Raw genomic sequence first — 22,694 nt, 5'->3', positions numbered from 1 at the left:
CTAAATGATGAGGTCTTCATTTTCCATAGTTACAGCAGCTTTACCAAACCACATCTAATCTTACTCTGTCAATAGCCAACTGCAAGCCCTCGTTAACTTTTGCAGAGTTACCATCAAGGCCCTTGACCTGATTCTGCCAGAGAGCTCCAGGCAGTTTTAGATATCTGTTCTCACAATATCATTTGTCAGACTGAGGTTTTGGCTTACAGAAGGTCAGAAAGAAGAACAGTTATGAACTCATTGCCAAATCATCATTTCAGTGGGAGAGCACAGCGAAAGAAAACTGCTACTACCTCTTTCAAATGTTACATTATTTTAACTAATTTCACCCTCAGTGTTATTTGCCATTTATTAATGTTCATTTACAAACAGAAGGAAAAAACCTCCTACATGTTGATACAAATGGGGTTTGAAATACTTTAGTTATAGTAAATAATTAAATAAATTGGAGAGAAGCCTGGATTATGTAAATCTGTACACTATGAAAATTGCCAATAGATATATAGAAAGTCTCATGAAAGACACAAGTTTTATTATTGCCCACAACTCAGGACCAAGTCCATACCAAGGGAACACATATGACACTGATCCTGCAATTGCACATCTGGGGCCAAAACCATACAGAGAATTTTTCTGGATTTTTTTCATGTATTTACAGATTTGCATTTAAACTTGCTGCCTACTTTAAGTCTCTTGTTTAGAGAGGTGTGATGGGTTACTAGTTTTTAAATATTTTAGAAGTCTTATGTTCATCTGCTTTGTTCCTTCTGAACTTCTGGCCTCTTTAAGATGTTTCGATTTGACACCTAAAAATTGAGATGCTGATGACTTCTGATGCTTTGATAGCAGTGCAGTGTGTTGTATTGTTAAATGTATTTTGATTTATGTCTTTCTTAGTGCAGTTAATATTTTTGCCTACAGTTAGCTGGAGTGGCCTGCAGCTGCTCCCCTGAAATCTGTGGGAGTCTTTTAGCTCTGACGCCAGTGAGCCGGGCTGTGCTCTAACCTAGAGACCATGCAGCTGGCTTTTAACATACTTAGCTGGGGTTGAAATCATTGTATTAGTCAGAACAATGAGGAGGCAGAAGCAAAGCTAAAATTGAGGCTTTAAGGATCTGACTCATTCGGTTTCTGGCACAAGGAGGTGCAAATTGCAGTTCCTGATTTTGCTGCGCACCTACCAAACCCCAATTACAGCCCAGCCCAAATGCACTGGGCTCTGAAAAGACCCACTCACTGTGTCAGCACATCCCCATGTAACCTGCATGTTGTTGCTCTCGTTGCTAATGTACCATTTGGAAGCTGATGTTTGTAGGGTGTTAGCTGGAAGATGGCTGGGTGTTGCTGCAATTCTCCATGCCAGTTTTGCAGTCTTTGCCACCCCGAGAGCCCAGCTTGTAGTGCTGGTACCCTGAGAGTCTTCAGCTGGACAATAACCTGACAGATCCAGAGCCTCCATCCTCTCTGCTGGCAATAAGCAGCATATTGCCTAGTGGGTTTTTTTCTCAGAGATAGCAATAATATGGCTTCTCAGACATGTTCTATTTGTTCCATCAACCACAGTATGTTATTACCCCAATTCCAGACAATTATATACAAAAAAAAAAAAAAAAGCCCAAAGCTGGCAAACCCACTGTTGTCTTGCTGAAAGCTTGTTGCAGCCCCTTTCAAGTCACAAGACCTGTCTGGGAAGTATCAACAAAATGCAGTGCATTGTAGTCATATGGGTCAGATTCAGCAGGTCCTGTGCATGGAGGCAGCCCCACAGTGCACTCAGCATGAAGAACCAGCCAAAGGAAATTCTGCCTGCAGATCTGTGCTGGTTACAGCAAAGGAGGAACTTTCGAGGGCAAGTCAGAGAAGATGGCAGACACGTTGTGCCCAGTGCTCTCGTCATTCCTGGTGCACACATCCCTGCTTGCTGCTGTTTGCTACATGACATACCAGCCTGCAGCTGGTAGTGAACCTGAACACAGCAAGGCATGCTGCAGCTAATTATTTAGGACTTTCATAAACATCTGCTTTGGGGAAAAGACTATTGTCATTTTAAGGCTTGGGACCAAAATTTTGATGAAAATATGGAGGTTTTGTGGTTGTGTCACCCACATTTTCCAAGCCACTTATGTTTTTCTTCCACAGTTAAAATGCACTAAGTACATTTGAGATTCTCAAAAGATATGAAGAGAGACCCAGGAAGGATTTTTCATTAAAGGTGAGTTAGTTTTTCAGTTGAATTGTTATTTATATGTATTTATTTCTACAGCATTTAGGAGATGCTCTCTTGAACCTCCCTGGACAAATGGAAGGCCATAGGACTCCATAAAAACAGCAGTGATTCAATCTCAGCTGCAGAATTGAGAAATAAGCAGTGAGAATGATGTAGAGCTCAATCACAGCTTTCATCTTGCTTGGCTATACTTACCTTACTGAGTATAGACCTTGTAAGAATCAGTTAATCTATCTCCCATGGGCTATTCTATTTCCTGTTCCTTCTCATATTACTTTTAATATTCCATTATTAAGGAGGATTTATTTCTAAAATATTTTTAGACATTTCTTAGAAAATTTTGAAACAGCTTTGAAGTCTTGTCTTTGAGCTGTTTAAGTTGGCTGAAGGGACAGGTGAGGTGAACTACATGCAATTAAATAGTTTATATAATTCATGGCATAAGAAACATATCAAAAGCTCTTTTTTTTTTCCTATTCTACCTGGGTGGAAGAAAGATTTTTGTAAGGTTTTCAGAGAGGAATGCTAGAAAACATATTGGGAACCCAAGGAATATTGACAGAGGGATCAAATGTCCTCCCCAAATAACAACAAAAAAAAAAGACAATGATGGTATATGTTCCCTTTGCTGTGAATCAGAGCAGCTAAATTGTATACAATATGTCTTAGGCTATTAACAGGTATTCTCCTTAACACAACTAATTAATTAGGAGACTTGCATTATAAGTAAGAGGATCTGAGTTTTGTTACTTTGTTTCTCTAAAATTTTAGGCCACATTAAATCTATGATAGCTGTGAGGTTATTGTATTTATTAAATATTTGTATCTCTTATTATTACTTTTTGAGTCTGTGGTGGCATAAAAAAATTGTAAATGCCTCCACAAGGACTCACATTCTAAATAAGTAATGACATCCTAGACATTTTGGTTTTAAAGTGACTTCTTTATTTTAGCTTCTCTTTAATTTCTCTTGCTTCTTTTGCTTCTTCTTTTACAAGGAGCAGTATTTTAACAACACGGAGAAGGAAACAGATGCATGAACTACTCCAGTTTCAACAGAGAAAAAATACAAGGTGGGTTAACTTTTTTTGAATATACAGTCAAGTTACTATCCTTTAATTATCAGGTGTTGGTAGGCATTAGTGTACTGTTGAAATGGCTGTCTTTCTTTTAAATTCATGTTTTCCAACTAGAAGTCTGGTTATTCCCCACATAAAATTCCTATCAATAAAGAGATGATTTTAAGACTACAGTTTATGTTACACTCAAAGAATGAAACTATACCCAGTAGGCTAAACATCAAAAGAATGGGAATACCACAGATTATTTATCTCAGTAGTAAAAACAACTATTTCTGAGAAATATGCTTTTATACTTAAACTCTGCAAGATATATTTGAAGATTACTCTTAATAAGAGACTTCAGGCAGTCTGCTCCTTAAGATTTGAGTCATATATGTCTTTATTGCCTCAGTAAGTTCAAACTTATAAAATTTTCCTACTTCTGAATTATATTTAGTTCATCATTCTCATGATTTAAGTTCACCATATTCCTATACTCCATTTGTATTGTGAACCTTCTTCAAATGATATTTCTTAAATTTTGGAATAGATCATTGGTACAAAACCAAAACACTTTTGAATGTGTCCCATCTAAACATTTTATCTATAGCTAACAACATTCTTTCTCATGAATCTGAATAAAACTGCAACACAAACTGGAAAGCATTCAGCATCAATTCCTACACTTCCATCTTAAGCCAGTCCTGTCCCATTGAAACCAGCAGTACCCTTTGGCTTCAGTGGAAGAGAGTCCATTATTTTAGCTAGAATTATACATCATTTTCTGGCATCATGTACTTTGGTCTCTGGTAGTTTTTTGCATCTAGGCACAGTAAAGAAATCAGATGGTATCCTTCTAGGCAGCTCGGTTTCCTTTGTTGTGACATAGGAGAAGGATCATAGTGGTCCCAGGCAAGAGGAAACAAAAAAACCCCTAGGTATCAGGAGTTTAGATCATAACTAACAGAACATTTGGGGTACATATATAATAGTTCTGGGAGGAAATATGTCATCAAGATTTAAGTAAATAAGGCACTTTTGCACTGTAGAGAGATGATTGTCTTTAAACAATGTAGTAGTTGTATTAGTCCTGTCTTGCCACAAGATGTTGTTCCTACTGGTGTGTTGGTACTGTAGCTCATACATGGCAGAACAGTCAACAGGCATATTGCAAATGTGCAATATGATTAGATGCAGCCAGCTTTGTGACATTACAGACAGTTTTGAAGTTCCTTATCTGAACATCAGTCTGGCCTGTTATCAAGTGATGCCTTCCTGGATCTTACATTGTAATCCACATTTTTCCTTGTTTGAAGGCTCTCCCGTACCAGGATTACAATTAGAATCAGGCCAGAATCAGAGCTATTTGGTGCTATTTGGGATGAACTTCAGTTTCCTAAATAGAGGCTTCAGTGTCTTTAAAAAAACCCCACCCTGAGTTGCCCGAGACATCCATATGGGGCCTGTCGGATACGATGGGGCTGTCAGAATAAGGAGATGCTTATTTCTGGAGCACAAAGTGGTTGAAATGTGTGACACTCCATAGCTGCCTCTTTTTAGGTAGGTGAAATCCCCTGGGTACTGCCAGCAGACAGCACAGAGTCACTGCTGGCACAACTGCCCCCACTGTGGAAAGGGGAGCTCCTTGTCATGTCACACAGCAGCATTCCTGCCTGCAGGAAGAACCACCTCAGGCTCCTGAGATACAGACACTTCACCAGACAGGCTAAGCAGCAAGAGCATAAGGGGTCCTGAATGTCAGACTGGACTGCCCCTCTGGAGAGGGTGGAGTTTGCTTCTGCTGGGTGTGTATTCCTTTTGGTTTGCATTACCAGACCACTTCAGACACTAAATATAAAAGTATTATAAATCCTTTTGTTTCCGCAGTGACTAAACATCACTTTCAGATTATTAAATATTTCCAAATATGCTTAGTCAAAATTAGTATGGAGTCTTGAAAGTCAATGAATGTAGCAATTATAGAAGAAAGGATAAGACAGGGTAGAGTGGTAATCTAATTTTAATTTCCTTTAAATCTTTACTAATTTATTTATCAGTGTAATGCCCATTGGTAGTGCCTGAAATGATACAACTAACATATATAATGGGTTTATTATTTTGCATAAGTCCCAAAATGAAAGAGTTTTACTTTTGTAGATAGTCTAATTAAAAAGTCCAAATGAAATCTGTGGTGCTTTTAAACAGAAGCTTTAACTTCATGTATAAACATTGCTGATGCACAAACAGGTTTCATTTCTTATCAAATTCAGTGTTAACATTCTTTAAGCTTTTGTAATATTGGAAAATCTGCAAGATGAAGATTTCTGTGTGTTGTGGGTAAAGACTTGTGCAAACAGGCCCCATGCCTGCAGACTAAGGTAAATCAGCATACAGATCTAAACTGTAGAGAAGACCCTTTAACCACTGTTTTCTTTTGCCCATACATAGGAAATGACCAACTGACAGATGAATGACTAAGCAAAGCATTCCTTATTTATGCACATATGAAGTTGACTTTCTAGGGCTCCTGACAACCACAGGGGTCAGTAGTTTAATTCTACCATGTGTATTCTGAGTAATCTAACAAAAACAATAGCAGTTTTCTGCTTATTTAGTGCATACCTTCAATGAGTTCATCATTCTACACAACAAATGGAAGGTTGAGTGCCTGCTGCATATATATACATTTATACATATATATATGGATGAAGGAACTAAATGCACCATTTGCTAAACAGATTAGACCAGGAGGCTGATTTGTGACAATGCAGTGCCTTTTAAAAATAGCTCCAGCCACCAGTATTGACAGTGCTGAACTGAAGCTGTGTGACTGCACAGAGCTCCAGTAAAAACAGAAGCTGGGCTGTGTGGAGTAGTTTGAAGCTCTGGAGCTGTAACTGAAGTGATGCCTTAGTTTTTTTAGCAGGGTGACAGGAAGTGGTGAGTCAGCCCCCTGGGAGGGAAGCTGTAGTCACTGGCCACTGCCTTCCCTTTTGCTTAAATAAAAGAACAACGTCAATGTTTCTCTTCTTTGTGAAAAGCTAGTACATATGCAATGTCTCACCTGATACAATCATCAAAATAAACTTCCCATGCTCTGTGTCCCCAGGCTTTTTGCAGCATGTGTCATTGTTTTAAATGCTTATCTCTTCTCCAAGTGCCCAAAGGCCACGTGTATCTATGGAGACTGTGTGTCACTTTGGTGAGTTTGCAGAGTCAGGAAGGAGATGCTGACTCTGCCCCATATGTGTCTGTCTGTGTTCAGAAGTATTCTTGGAGAAGATAACTGCAGGTGAATTATGTAAAATCTTGCCATGCAGCTTTGTCAAGTCAGAAACTCTATGCAGGGCCTGTGTTATGGCTTATTGTTTGCTAACAACCAAGCACAGGCTGGTCTTACTTGTAATAGGAATGAGGCCATTGTGCTCCTGATGCTGCAAAGTCAGAGCAGGAGCTCTCTAGACTCATTCTGAGTACAGAAAGCCAAAAAGCACACACATTTACTATGGCACCAGGTGCTTTGGAAAAAATCCCAAAGGATGCACCCCGAATCACATGGGTTTCATAAATTTATACAGCTTTCTAACTACAGATTCAAAGATTACCTCATCTGTCCCACCCCATTCTCCCCCACAGTAGGCCCCCCTCAAATCGCTTGTGTTTCTCTTGACTCCTTGGTTCTGGCGTGGTTTCCTGCCTTCTGGACCTGGTTCAAGGCCTAAACCCAGTCTTGTCGGGGCTGTTTCATCTTCTTTCTCACTTTTATCAGCCTCTCCACAGGTGCAACCATCCGTCTCTGTTTTATCGAAATTCTTGCCTGTAATGAATCTTTACAAGAAATTATAAACTTGCCCTTGAGAACTTCCAACCTTACTAAAATACATGAGTTCTGTGGCTAACACTCTCCTTTTAAAATGCTTAGTCTGCAATACATTAATTCTGTGGCTAACAATTTCTAATAGAGTGCTTAATTTTACGGCTGCACTTTCAGAAGCAGCCTGGAAACCTGCTTGTCAGTAGTGAGCCTATGGCTGACAGCTGAGTGACAGTAGCCATGGGCAAAGTGAAAGCTCCCCTCAAAGTTGTTGTGTGACTTCCAAAAACAGGACTTATGCTCTGAAACTACCCAACTGCTTTGGAAGTGCTTAAACTGTGGTATCTGTGTACATATGTACTTTCTTAACTGATGGTCACACAGACAAAGCTGAGACTCCTTAGTTCATTTGCAGAATTTTTGTTGCCTCTGAAATACCTGGCTTTGAGTGCTTGTCTTGGTTCTCAATTTCAATTATTAAATTCAGTCTTCTCAGTAATGTATACTTTGGTTAAATGCAGGAGCATCTATTAAAGATGTCTGAATATCATGTACAGAATAAATTGCAAGTTACCTCAAGGAAACCCAGAATTTAAGACTGCATTTAAAAGATTCTGCATTTAGATACAGTTAAGAGAATATTAGAGGTTGGGGAGACACTGAAATAGCAGAAATACAAGGCTCTGAGACAGCTAAACTTCTGTGGAGAACTGATGCTTACAACAGAATAGTTTCAAAGACTCTGCACATAACATTTATACTTACGTATTTTTTATATGTGGGGTTTTTTTAAAGTTGCTAGTGACAATTGGCAAAGTAAATTTATGTTTAAATGAAAATCATATCCTGCTGACTAAAATTTTATCTTAAATACTGCTCAGAACTGACATCTGTTTATATATTTGACATTCAGAGCAGATTATGTCATACTAAGTGCCAGATACATACTATCAGCAAAGCTATTTGCCTATTACTATTAGAAGGCATAAAGAAAGACCTCAAGATATATTTAAAACAGAACCTCATAGCCAACCTTGCCTGGAGCTACTTTTGTCAGAGCAGCTGGAATTGTCTTAATTGTAGTTCTTATAATCATCACTGTAATTAACTACTGCCTCTTCTGCAGAGAAGAAAAACACGATGGCCATTTAAATAAGTCAAATAAAAAGGTCAGAAAAACTATTATTATTCATGGACTGCAAATGAATTTGCATCTTCTGCTACTTCTGATAACAGCTGTTGGAAGACACCCTGAAAACACTATTTTACAGTTTTTCTTATTTTATTATTTGCACTATATTTTAAACCTGTGGTTGATGGTCAGAGAAACAAAGAGCTGCAAACCAAGTTATTCAACAGGCACTTACCACATGCAACTCTATTGACACAGCAGCTATTTAGTTTATTGAGTGACTGATCCTGTATGTAAAACTCTAATTCTTCCACCTTCTAAAAATTATGATCGTCAGCACTGTAAAATAAAGAAGAAAGAAAGACTTGGATATCCTGCACAAAGTGTTTTTATGGCACTGGCTGGAACTTAAAGGAAGTTGTACTGGTTGACTCCTTTAACAATTTTCATATCCTTATTATTATTACCCTACTACTATGAAGCTTACTATGAAACAAGATCTGGCAGAAGGAGGAGTATGAGCTGCCATCTGGGAATGCTGCAGGTTTGCCAAAGGAGATCTAAACCAGGATTTACTTTAAAAGAAATGAAAACCTACTTTCACTGGGCTGTAGTAAAAATGATGATTATAGAGAATATGATGGAATCCATCTGAAGGTAACCACTGTTAGATAGGAAAATAACAGCAGTAGAGTAAGTTCCTATTACAGCCTTTCCAAATGCAAAATCAACTTGCAGAACCAAGTTTTGGAACTGTTTTTAATATCTGAAAATATGCACACTATTTTGTCTTTACTCGTTACATTTAGAACAATTAAGTTTTATTAAGATTTTAGTGAGCTACCATTTTTTTTGTGATTTTTTCCCCCTTTACTGTTGAATTCTGAAATATGTCAAAAAGTAGGAACACAAAATCTTTTTGTTTATTTATTTAAAGCAATGAGTTCTTGACCTAACCATGCTGATACATTGTTCTTTTAGGACCTCTAAAAGTGTACTTGAGGGGAGGACATGAATATCTTTTTACCTCTTGCTTCCCCACATTCACTGTATTCCCGGAAAGTCTAGAGGATGCCTTCTGGAGTGAAGTAAAGCTAATTAAATCTTTGAGGTTTTGTATTTAGAGAAGATACCTAGACATAGAAATCTGAAGAACTAGACTAATTTTTTGTTGAAAATTTTTCCAGCATTGTCAACCCCGACAGACCCATTCATAAAATCAATGAACTGTCAGTATTTAAATTATTATAAAACTGAAGGGAAGTGAATCTGGTGTTCACTTGCCTTTTAACCTTTCAGGGTAAAGCATATCCTGATGCTTTGATATATATCTCTGAAGCTAAAAATCATTTTCAAATAAATGCTAATACTCTTTCTAGTAATAGGATCCCAAATCCTGTCCCGTGATACTATGATGAGGGGAAAAAAAGTTGCACTGTACTTCAGGATAAAGTTTCAGTAACTGCTGCATTACTGTATCATTCACTACATATTGACATGCTTAACTTGTGACATTTAAATTTGAAAGTAGTGGCCTTGTGTATAAGGCCTTACTTTTGCAGATCCAGCAATCAGATGAAGAAGGAGGAGAAAAAGACTGCTTGTTTAGCAGTGAGTTTAGATGAGCCAATGAGATCCTCCACTGTAACCTAAAGTACAAAAAAAATGAGGAAGTATGAGCCCAACCACTTGCCAGTCTCTTCCGTGATCAGGCAGCAGATTAGATGTTTTCAGCTTGGCCTTTATTTTAGCTTAATACTGTCATAAGTACAGCCCAGGGACTGAAAACTAAAGCCAGCTGATAACGAGTTCCACTTTCCCAGCTGGAATGAGCCCTGAATGTTAGGTATGAGAGGGGGAAAAAATTTTCCTGCCTCGCAGTATAGCATAAGGAGAGAATGGTATCCCAGTAATGACTTGGCAAAAAGAAATGGCCTGAGGTTTGTGTGCAAGCTGAGCCAGACTGGGAGGCTGGTGCTGCCTGTGCCTGGAGTGGCCACCACGGGGTTTTGGGCTGGGCTGGGCTGGGCTGGGCTGCCTTTGAGCCCGCGCTGGGATCGCGCTTGTTTAAACCCAGAGTGCAGTGAAGGAAACGTCACAGGATGTCAAAAACAACACAGGAACTCTGAAGAGCACATTCACACCTACTGAACAGGCCTTCTAGAGAGGTACACATTTTAACATCACTGAATGCTATGTAAAAATATGAGAACAAACTATGTAATACCATAGGATCCATATTAGCAATGGAAGCTAAATGTTAATTCAGACAAATAATAGAAAATAAAACAACAAATATGTGGCTTTTAATTACTAATTTTTTCCCACTAAAAATAAATTGAAATCCTGCTGCTTTTCATATTTCACGCTGCTATGCACAGTGTTGAAGCAGGGGAGGAGAGAGAAGATGAGAAGAGTCCTGCTGCAGGGAGGTGGGGAAAGTCCGAGCTGACAGATGGAAAAAAGTGCTGTCGTGTGAGGGCTGGAGTAACACAGCATGAATTGGTCTGAGTATCACTTAACTGCACTGCAAATACAGGCCCAGATTTAGAATAACTGCAAACTGAAACCTGAACACTGGTGGAAACTCTTGTCTCTACAGAATTTTGGTAACACAAGTGAATGATTGAGGGGGTCTCTCTTCTGAGTGTCTTGTTCACAAGCACTTATTGCCCTGGCAAAGGGTCTTAGGTCCTGTATACCAGGAAACAGTTCTCAGTTTTCTCTTTCTATGGCTTCTTTAGGGTTACAGCCCTGGGAGTAGATCATTAATGCAGATTTATGGTGGCTGTTATAACCATACCAATGTCGGTATCTTTTAAAGGCAGAGTTTGCAGTTAAATTCCAGTTGATAAACGTTTAGATAATACCAGATGTTATGCAGTTTAATCATAGTAAGGTGATTAGAGATCACAAGCTAAGGCAACCACAGACCTTTTCAAACAAATATACTCAGCATGTTATATTTAACAAGATGCTAAACATTCCAGAATCATTGAATCCTTTTTTCAAAGTAAGGGGTACTTTTTCAAAGTGAGAGGTAATGCCAGTGGAATCCTTGTCAAGTAGGCAAGAACTCATGAGGGCTGTTAATAATTTCTGACTTTTTCCCCTTATCCCTTATGAGAGTTCTAAAATTGCTACTTTGGCTTTATTGTGGTTTTATGCTTTAAATGCACAATGCACAGTATGCTGTTTTGTCCCTGCTCTTCCTATGCACTTGTCCAGTTGCATTGATCCATTTTATAGCAGCAGAGAACCTCACACAGCAGCAGCAGCAGCCAACCTGCTTACCCACAGTGAGTAACCACAGCCTAGAGATGGCTGAGAACCACATGCTGTGTGGAAGAAAGACACATAGAAACCAATTGTCCTTGTGGTGATCCTTTTCCCTTCACTGACTTACGATTGTTACTGCTGGCTATGATATTCATATATTCTCCACTGCTAATGCAGAGGATATCTTCTGTGATTTACACAGAGGATTTCACAGTGGTGACAGCTGTTGATGGTTATCATTTCAGAGGATGTAGACAGACACACCTTGGAGCGTATACCCAAGCTTGCCTTCTGTGGCAGTGCATCTTCCCCCCCTCCTTGGGCCACGCTCTGATCTCAGAAATGCTTGTTAGGCCTCGGCCTTGATGAACAGCACCTGGACTAAGGTCCTCTTGACCTTACCAGAAACACTGCTTCCAGGAGCTTACATTGGCTAACAAGCTCCTGGTTTTTAATGAACAGCCTTGGAAACTTAACTTGTCTTGCTAAAATAACAACTTGAGTGGAACAACATTTTTATTATCACTCTTTCAAAGAAAATTGCTGACCCTAATTGCAACCAGGATGGAAAATTACTATGACTAGAGGCAACTCTCCTGAGATCCCATAAACAATGGTCCTAAGTGAGACACTTTGAGCTCTCCTGGACCACAGTGGACTGTGATGTATCTGACATCCCACTAGTATTTTTCTGTCCTCTTCTCTGAGTGGGACAATCTCTCAGAGCCAGTGAACTCTCAAGTTTGCTATACTATATTGCCAACATACCAAGAGACCACTCATTCACAACACCTTCACTACAAATGTTCTACCATCCTGCAAATCTTTTCAACACTAGTTCCAGGAAGGTCTCTTAGGCAGTGTGGTTCTGCCTATGTGTAAAGATAGGTTGGGAGATTTTACACATTTGGATTGGGAACAGTGATTTGGTCTAAATAGAGGCTACACAGCAGTTTAACAGAGCAGCAGGTAAGTTCTCTTCCACAGGAGCAGACATCTGCCAGCAATAACTGCAATCACAGAATTAGTTTTTTAGAATTTTAGATTTCTCAGGAGAAAGCATGCTTTTACATGTATTTTTAACTTTTGGTGTTTCCACTTGGAAGTCAAGCTGGCACCATGTATATCACGAGTATTCTCTCTCAGTGTCTTCAAACCAGAAGGCAATAGGTGTTGGTGATACATCCTGTTCTCTGTATTTGCAAGCACAGTGAATAGTCAGGTCTCTGACAGTGGAGCAGGGTGATTTTTGCTTAATTTTTAACAAAAATCCTGGAAATTGAGTTCTGCCCTTGCTGGTATACATTCAGCCTGGCTTCCTGGGCCTAGAGCCTAGGACCGTACTGACTTAATGGAATTTGCAGTGATGTAACAGTTTGAAATTCAGCTTGAGAAAAAAAAAAAATAGATTTTCAGCTGAGTAAAAAGAAGCTACACTTACTTTATTACTTTCCAAAACAGATTCCCTCGCAGCTTTAGATGTTTGCAACAAAACTGGCTAGCACATTGCTGGCAAAAGATTTTGTGATCATGTTTTGCTTGGATTGTTCTGCTTTGTCAGTGTGGTTCAGAACACAAAGGCTATTGTTTAAAAAACCCATGAATGTTAATTTGCATTCCATTGCTGGGTTATTACACTGAGGAAAGAAAAAACAAGCTCTGATTTTAAAAAAAATACATTGTTTTCTTTTCCCTTTCTTCTTCCTTGGGAATGGTTCTCCTTTATTTTAATGTTTCTTCTCCAGACTACGCTCTTAGAGACAGTGAGTGTTCTCTAGCACTTTTAGACAAATACAAGTACACCCACAGCTGTGTCTGTAGAATAGAATACTTCAGTTGGGAGGGACCCATAACAACCGTCTAGTCCAGCTGCATGTAGATCATCTAGTAGAGCTATATAAATAAAAACTTAAATTAACTAACAGAATCAATTCCATAATGATGTTTGTGAGCAATGACACTTGCAATAACACACCTGCTCTTAAATTAGGAGGTGATTGCAGTGTGAAATTCCAGAAGACTTTGAGTACAGTTTCACAAGTGGCATAGTCCCCATTTGGACCACACTGCCACATCTGCCACCATCTATTGATTCTCAGCCCTGAGCCACATGTTCCAGCTGCCTCCACACCCCCAGTTCTAGTGTTCATACTGCAGCGTAGGGAGATGAATAAGCTCACTAAGACAACCAGAAATAACCTTACCAAAAGACAGTTCGTTTTTGCACTTCACTGATCTGGCTCCTCATGCAGCCTCACAAGCACTAAGGCTTAAGGAGGGTGGGAGGAACAGGACGCAAGGAAGAGGAAAGAGTAGAACTGTCAAGGCCTTGATGGCACTAATAAGCTTTTATTTGCCTCCCCCACACCCCTGCCCGTGGGCCCAGAGGCTCTATTTAAGTTCAGCTGTACCTTTTTCTACCACGGCCATACCCGTGCCTGTCTGTAGGTTGTGCCTGTTGATCTGGGTCATTGTGGACTGTTCTGGCCTCAGACCTGTGGACTGACTTCGCAGCCCGATCTTTTCTCTTTCCTGTCACTGTGGTCCTGGCTGGTGGTCACAAGGCTGGGCCGCTTCCTGCTTGACCTCAGCCCTGCTCTGGCATCACAGACCCACCTGTGTCTGACCCTGACCTGCAGACTGACTGCTCAGCCTGACCTTGGACCTGCCTCATTGCCACGAGCTTGCTTGATGACCTAGTTTGGCCGTGGCTACTGTCCCTAGCCTACCCTGCTCCCTTATTTTAGGAGAGTAGGATGGTGTCTGGTGAGCCATCTGCTCTGCTTGCTGTGATATATCTCCCTGTCCCTGGGGAGCAGCCGGCCCTGACAAGGACCCGGCACTGGGAGCAGTGTCATCTCTGACTGGCTCCTACCAGTTTAAACTAATTACAAGACTGTGTTAAGAGGTAGCAGGAACAATGAAGGTGGTGTTAGTTCTTCCACCACCTCCCAAAAGAGGGAGTCACACCACCTCCCCAGCCACAGGTATATGTTCCAACCCTTCTTCCTTGTGCCAGCACAAGTGTTTGTGCAGCAAGGCAGTGAACCAGGACTAAGAAAAGTAATGCAGTTAATTCTTGAAGGAATGGATTGACCCTGTTACCTGAGGAAGGAACAAGCAACTTGTGTTGAGAAGACTGGCTGACGCATCTTCAGCCTCAAGTGTTTGTGGAAGTCTGGAAGATCACCAAGGTTAGGGGTCTATCTGGGATCTTGGGAATTCTTGGGACTGGCCTAGGCTGAAGTGAGCGATGATGACGTGTCTTCCTTTCTGTCACTGCCCAGACTAGCTCAGGCAGGAAGGTGCTGCTGCACTTACATCCTGCAACTGGCAATGCAGACAGAGCTGTGCTTATTTAGGCCTTTATTAAACAAAGCAGCAAAAACATTTATGTAGACCCAAAGGTGCTGGTCACAGGGTTTACTTTCAGTTCATAGTGAACGAGGAGACGGTCAAAACTGAAGTGTTCTGCACCTGGCTCTGCCCACTCAGTTGTTTGATGATGAGCCCATTTAGTACTGATTGGAGTTTTTGGGGTTTTCTACTGCCCAGCATTTTGATTGTTCTTTCCAAATGTCCTCTTCTGTCAAAACCAGCATGGAAGTAATATTGTAACTGCTATACCTGAACCAGCAGTGTTCAGAAGATGTTAACTGAGGAAATTCTTAAGGCACTAAGTGAAATCTCCAAGAGAAAGCTCTCACTGTTGACCATACTGCTAACAGGGAAAATGGTGGTTAGCTGGAAATGGAGAATAAGCTTGCACTGCAGTTAATTAGTCTGGATTTGCTTATGTCTATAGTGTCCAGCTCCTATGTTATGCTAATTTAACTTTTATTTAATGAGGAAGAAGGAAAAGTTTTCGTAGAAACTGATAAAGCCAGAACTGCCCAGCAAATAAAAGGCATCTTCAACATCAGCAGGTAAGAAACCTTTAAGAAGATTAATGAAGGAGAAAATGGTAATAATCAAGAATTTATTCTGTATGTTTTAGAGGAAAAATACATTTCACTAATTACTTGTTACTTATTGTTGGATATTCATAAAAGAACATTTGCTTTCTTCTGCCATTAATAATGAGGACTTAATTAAAAGTATTTGTTTTGAGACTAACAAGATACATTTGCATAAAGATTGTGGTATTCTAGAAACTTACGAAGTTGCAAAATTTATCAAATATCATGGACATATTAGGAATAATTGAAAAAGCAGTCTAAAGGGTAGTAAAACAAAGCAGGCACATGAAACAAACTGCCAGTGTAAGTAAGGAGCAAGTGATGAATGGTACAAAGGGTGGAAGAAAGGCTAAGGATTATTTTTGTCTGGAATAGAGTCCCTGATGCTTGGTAAAGATGCACCTGTTATACCTCTTGTTGTGAGCTATATTAAATCAGACTAAGCTTAATGAGTGCCAGATTAAGTGTTTTCCAGGATATTCAATAAGGAAAGGAGTCCAGACCAGCTTTTAAATGTTTGTTGTTTGGTGGGGTTTTTTTTAAGAGCTGAAAATATTGAAGGAGATTGGAATGGTTCTTGGAGAGGCAATTTATTATTTTAACTGTTTTGTCCTCTTTTCTATATCCAGTTTGATGTTTTAAAGAAAAGCAGATGCAGTCATGTTGTCCTCTTCTTGGAAGTTATAACTGATGTGAGTAACACAGATGAGTGATTCAGGCCTCATGGCCATTATTTAAAATATCCTCCCACTTTTAGGTATGTATCTGGGTAAACCAACATAACCAGTAAGAAATTCTTGGTGCTTATGAATGATCTTGCAAAGGTCCAGAGAGAATTTCAAAATAAAAGAACAAATGAAAGAAATTTACCTGCTGTAAGCCCACAGTAACACTATTTCCTTGCTGGTGAGCACTTCCTCAGAGCAATTATGTCATGGTTTTGGAAGCCTTTTATAATGTTTGTATCTGACATCTCACTTGCATTTGTCTGTCAGCAATTCTTGGTTGGGATAACCCACTTGAGCACGTGGTTATGGGTTCCTGAGTGAATCATTTAACCTCTCTGCCTTTTTCTCTTTCCATCCATAAAATTAGCATAATAATGCTAATTCATTACAGGCTATAGTTAGGCTCAATTAATGTTTGTAATGATCTCTGAGACTGTTGGATAAAACATGCTGTAAAAGTGTATTATTATTGTTAATAGAGCCTTTTGTACTACTGCACTCTAACAAAGCACTACCATTGCTCACCAGCTCCTAAATTTCATTGAAATCCCAAGGAGTTAATGGGATACAACTTTCTGTTAGTGTGTGAATTTATCTTCCTGATTCATTCAGACCATCAGAACAGTTTCAGTTTTGAAACATGGAAGAGCTGTGGAATTTGTGCAAAGAGAAATTATGTAATTTTGTAAGTGATCTAGGACTGAAAGCTTTTTAAACAGGACCTCACACTGACCTCAGTTCCAGCTGAACTAGTTCAGACTGCAGAGAGCTGTGATTTGTGCAGCTTTCCTAAAATGAGGTGCCTGTGTGGTCAGGAAGATAAACAGTCACAACTGTGTAAGGGAGTGGCAGTAGACAAATCTCAGTCAATACCACTGAGGAAAAGTTCAGTAGTCTGGGGTTCAGAGTTAATGCTCTGGGGTTTTGATTACACATACCAGGTTGACAGTGGGAAGACTCACTTAGAACTTCTCTCCCATTTGTCAGGAGCAGATGAAAAAATGAAGGAAGAAGCTTCACAACTGGACTGGTTGGGAGAAATGGTTCAAGCAGATCTACAGCCCTCAAAGAACAGCCCACATTTAGCAGCATAATGAACAGCTGAGCTTGAGCATGTAAGTCTGAAATGGATTTTTGGTTGCATTGGTTCTACATTTGTTAGACTGTTTGGAGCTGTGAGACAGTCATCTATACACATGGGTTTAAGGAAATGAGATTTCGCTGTCCTGTTATGTGACATTTTATTTTATCAAATGCTAAACAGTTTTCTTGGAACTTTCAAAACATTTTCTCTTCTGCTGACATACTCCAGCTTCCTACCCCTGCTTGTTCCAGTACTTGCACTGTTCAAAAATGATTTCTTACTATTTTTGATAATGAGAAATGTGTGTTATTCTCATCCTGTCTGTTCTTCAAAATAGCTGGACAGTCCCTACTAAAGCTTTACAGGGGGAAAAAAAAAGCAATTATTGAGAGAGAGATTATGTTCACAGACCTGATTCTTCTAAAAGTTATATGTTTCAGAATTAACTTTAATCATGTGTTTATAAAAGGAAATTTTTTGCTGATTTGAAAATGTAAAATGGCTGAATAGATTTTATGTTGACTGCTTCGAGAAACTACTTTTTTTCCAACCTACTTTTTTCCAACCTAATTCTTATTGCTCTTCTTGTCTACTGCCTAGTACTGCTGAGAATGATTCAGCTTAAATGTCTGTAATCTCTCTACAGGATTTTATGTGACTGAGTGAAGCCTCTTTCCATATCAAATCTTTGAGTCTCTTACTCTCTAAAAGAAAAGTTTGCCCCATAAAACTGGAAGAGAAGAAATAGGTGATGTGAACATGGATGTGCTGATCAACACAAGGGAAGCACAAGAAAAGTGCAGGTATGGGCATCAAGCAAGTTGTGCCATTTAGTAGAGAAAAAAATAGAATTGATAAGAACAAAGTAAAATTGATAAAAATACAATACCTAAATTCACTAATCATGTGAATTAGCCTGGAGTGATAAGAGACAGAAATTTGAAACCTTTGTCATAGTGTCTGGCAACAGTTTAGAAAGCAAATAGGGCCTAAGGAAGTAGAATTAGATGGAGAGGACTACACTTATCAGTAATTAAAGCACTATTCTGAGAAAAAGCAAGGCAAAGCCACTTATTATTGCTAACTACCTTGAGTGTCATGTTACACAGAAAATACAAAAATACAACTGTAAAGGTGAGCACAAATATCTATAAAGGCATCACTTTCTTCAGATTCTATGGATAGTATTACAGTTTTTAAAGAAATTCTCTTTGCCATTTGTTTACAGTGAATCCCAGGTGTTCTAATCCTTAAAGATTTTATGGTATAGAGTACTAGACTATAAGTGGCTGTTAGAAGCATTTCACAAAAAACCCCCATTTGGTACCTCAATATATCTTAGTACATGGCTTGTCTGTGATCCTGCAGTTTAGGCATGCCCATAATGCATGTTCATAACACATTGATACAATGGACTATCTCAGATTACATTTCAGAATATTCAGATACTTGCTATTTTTGTAGAGTCTCTGTATTTGCCTTTTATAAAAGGAATTGCCTTTAAATGCTGCTCTGCTTTTTGTTCAACCCCATCTAACAGGAACAGCATCTCAGACCGCTTACATATTATTTTTGGTGGCCTGTTTATGGGAGTGTGACAATTAAAAATGAAGGTGTGTAAATCATTACAGGAATAACTAAGAGCAATTGTTTTCTGTCCTGGCAAATAATGGAAGACTTTGTTCAGCCATACAGAGCCACAGAAGGAATTGTGGGGAAGTCTGGAAAACTGTCAGCACTCAACTGAGTCAGTCTGTATCCTTGGGGCAACTTAAGCTCCCTGTGTACACAAATGGAAGTCCAGGGCATGTTGGCTGGGTCAGGTACAAATGTGCTTTACTTTGGCTCTAGAAAGGCAGACTGTGGAGGTTCTATCATGAGTCCTTTTTTCCTTTCCATCCCCTTCTTTTCTACAGCCCAAAGTGGAGCTTTAGTGCTGAAGAAGGTAGCTTCTAAATCATGTAGGATGCAGCAGTAGGATTTGGGACAGAAGGCATTTGACCAGCAAGTTAATGACTAGGCTGAATGCCTGGGTATAGGGATGCCTTCCTGAATGTGTTAGGTCAGAGAAATTTAGTTCATAATAAAGGGTGTGGGTTTTTAATTTTCCAAAATAACTCTTAATTTCAAACTGAGTATTCACCAACGATGTGTTTTTTGCAATGGCAATAGTGGAATGAAGAGACAAATATAATTGATTACAGCTAAATTCAGAGGCTGAAAGAGTCATTCCAAGAGCAAGTTTGCTCAAAGGCTGTAGCTGATTCTGGTATGCCTTTTAACATCCACCCTGGATTCCCAGCTGTGCTTCATGACCCCTTGTCATTGCTTTGCAGGGATTGTATCACCAAGTAGTTCACTACAGTTTCTTGAGGGCCAGGGTTGATTCTATCCTTTGACTTCCATATGCTGCTCATTTACTTGACAAACTATTTTAGAAACAAACAAAACCAAAACTGTAAGTACTAAGCTGTCAATGAACCCAAGTGTATGTATGTTTGCTCATTCATTTATTAAGCATGCTCATTACTATTAAGCACATCTCTCACATCCAGCATTTCTCCTATAGCTAGAGGCACAGTTTATTCCCTTGGTCCAGCTTGGACGTGTGTTGAATAAAGACAGAAGTGAACTGGTCTGTATAAAACTGTGTTTGTCACTTTTTTTCTCAAAGTCTCCTAATCTTCATCCAGATATTTACTGCTACAAGGTTGGTGCTTGGCAGAGTTCCCAGCCTACCCGACTGCCCTTTGTATTTCCTTCTTAGGAAGACAAGGTGTGGCAATACTTTTGAGACAAAAATCAGTACAGGTTTAGGGACTTTATGTGTCTTTCTTTCCACACCCTATCTCCTTTTGCCAAATGATTGATGTGAAGGACTAGGACTTTTCCTCTAAGAAACCATGTACCACAAGGAGGATGATGCAATATAAAGTGATGCTGGAAGTCTTCATTCCTCACCAATTTTGATAAGCTATAGTATGTGAGGAGAGATAAGTGATGATAAATAAAGGAAGAGGAAGCATGTTTACAAGTAGGATGCTTGAAACTGGGAAAGGCTGCAGCACAAATGGCCTGTGAGATCCAGTGAGGATATAAGAAATAGCCTGACTTTAAGCTGATTGAATAAAGAAGTGACACAAGCTCATAGCATGGACAGAGACACTCCTGGCCCAGCAGAGGCAGGGAATTTTGAAGTCAGGACTCAAGCGAGCCAATGCCTTGGGACTGGAACAGTTTTGGCACAAATCATGTTAGAGCTTAAATCCAAGTTGCTGAGTGAGAAATTACATAAAATATGAATATATCTCTACCTTGAAAAATTTGGCCTACTTTGTGCAACTTACAAATGCAACTTTTTGAATTTGTTTATCTACCATGGCATGTATTGTGAAGCTGTAGAAGGATGAAGAATCTGCTTTCTGAACTGATGTTGAATTTGAAGCAAAATCATTACAAATTTAAGCCTGCAAAATTATTATTAAGCACTGAAAATTGCCCATTAAAGCAAGAAGTATGCATAAAGATTTCGACAGACTCACTCCCCTGTTCAGTGTGAGATGTTTATTCCTCTGCTGTGTTCACTGCCAGCAGGCTATTAATGTTTCCTAAATCACACAAGCCAAAACACCTTGCTGTGTCTGTCCCAGAGCAGTACTTCTCTGGGAGACTAAGAATGCTGACCTCAGGAATGCAGGAGCAGACATATTTGTTGCGAGACTCCGCAGAAATCAATCTTCTGCTGAAAATTACTGTCTTTATACAAAACTATCACTGGCTTCTGAAATAATAATATCATACTTTAACAAACTGCTAATACAGCTCAAATCTTCCCTTCTTGAAATCTATAGGAGCTTTCACCATGGTTTTAAACAGGGCATGACTAACGTGACAGTATACATTTAACTAGGAGATGAACATTAAATAAACCTCAAAACTAAGCTATATTTAATATTCTTAATTTAAAGGTGATATATGGTGGCATCAGACAGCTCTTAATTAAAAAGGCTCAAAACAAACAAAAATACAAATAAAGGCTTGCTAAAATCCTAACTTATTTTGTAATCATGCATTGCAATAGCAGTTGTTTTTGCTGGTCTGATCTGCCTTTCTGTTGGCTGGGTTCCCTTTCTGTGACAGATGTGCTATTTATGGAAGGGGATTCTGAATATTTTAAAGCACTGACTGTTAGGATCATCTCATTCCCAGCCTTTAAAATGAAAGAGAACAAAATGCCAAATAACTTCCCAAAGAAAAACCTCCAAACTGAACAGATACCTATTTAATCATTAAAAAAGAAAGGGGGGGGGAAGCAAAAACAGATTGTCTGATTTTTACAAGAAATGAATACGTACGTACAGCAGCCTAGTTTTTGCTGTGCAACATTTTCTGATTTAACACGATATTTGGTATTAGTCTTCACTTTTAAAAAGTGGTGCTCTTTTAGAGAAAAAAATAAATCATAAGGTACACAGGTTCCTAGGGAAAGAATATGTGTCTGAAAATTTGGCTGCTTTCTTTCTCAGCCATATTGGCAGGTCGAATGAAAGATAGCGCTTCTCTGGGCAAATCTGGCCTCACAAGGAGCTGTTTATTTCTGCAGTTGGCCAGAAACCATTTCTATTCTCTTATGCATATGATAAATATTATTTACCTAAAGAATTCTTTCAGTGAAATATTTTCAGAGCTAACACGTTAATCTTCACAATTCTGTTCTCGTGCTGGGTATCAGCTTGCGGTATTCACAGGTGGAGGGAGAGGGAGCTGAGAGAAGTCACTGACATAGTGGGGGAGATTCTACTCTTTAAACAGGTAGATCTTACGGTTTGTTTTACCTCACCTGCTGGTTTAGCCTTCTGGGAAGGTAATTCAGGTTATAGTAAACTGCAGTATGGTTCTCTCATTCTCCCTTTGGAGACACAGTGACAATGAAAACAGAACCATTTTAGCTTATTAGGCATTTTAAAAAAATCAGATTAGTAGTTTTTAATGTTTTTATCTTTGCATATTCTTCATTATTCATGCAAAATATTTTATTGTGCTTTTAAGTTTTCCAGAAAATAAGCCTTTTTTGACACTGCAGTCTCTGCAGAGGGTGATACCAATTTAACGTACGCAGCGGCTGAACAACATGCACGCTATTAATCTCAGAAGGTAACAGAAAGCCATTAAGTAGGTGATGTGATATTTTTAATTATTATTTCTGCTGGTTTTATGTTTCAAAATTATTTTCTCCTTAAAGACGACAGCACTTTAGTATCTGCATTGACCTCCATGATGTCAGAATGTCATTGTGCAACCGTAGCTAAGAAAAGCCTCCGAGAAAAAAAAAAAAAAAACAAAGGAGCTTTGCGTCTTCCAATAACATGAGATGTGCATATACAGTACGTAGCATTTTGGAATTCAGACT

General features: G+C 39.1%; 1 long non-coding RNA gene across 1 annotated transcript; it reads left to right on the top strand.

The window, feature by feature from the left end:
- Positions 1 to 1,681: 1,681 nt before the first annotated feature.
- LOC108640097 lies at positions 1,682 to 18,081 on the top strand. Its single transcript, XR_001920926.1, has 5 exons — positions 1,682 to 2,212; positions 3,226 to 3,300; positions 16,102 to 16,164; positions 17,188 to 17,315; positions 17,931 to 18,081. It is a non-coding gene; the product is annotated as an uncharacterized LOC108640097 (long non-coding RNA).
- The last annotated feature ends 4,613 nt before the right edge of the window (positions 18,082 to 22,694 follow it).

Source organism: Manacus vitellinus, unplaced genomic scaffold, assembly GCF_001715985.3.
Source record: "Manacus vitellinus isolate BGI_N305 unplaced genomic scaffold, ASM171598v3 scaffold_29_pilon, whole genome shotgun sequence".
Classification (NCBI taxonomy): domain Eukaryota; kingdom Metazoa; phylum Chordata; class Aves; order Passeriformes; family Pipridae; genus Manacus; species Manacus vitellinus.
The sequence above is the reverse complement of the archived record's forward strand: the minus strand, read 5'-3'. Positions and strand labels throughout refer to the sequence as shown.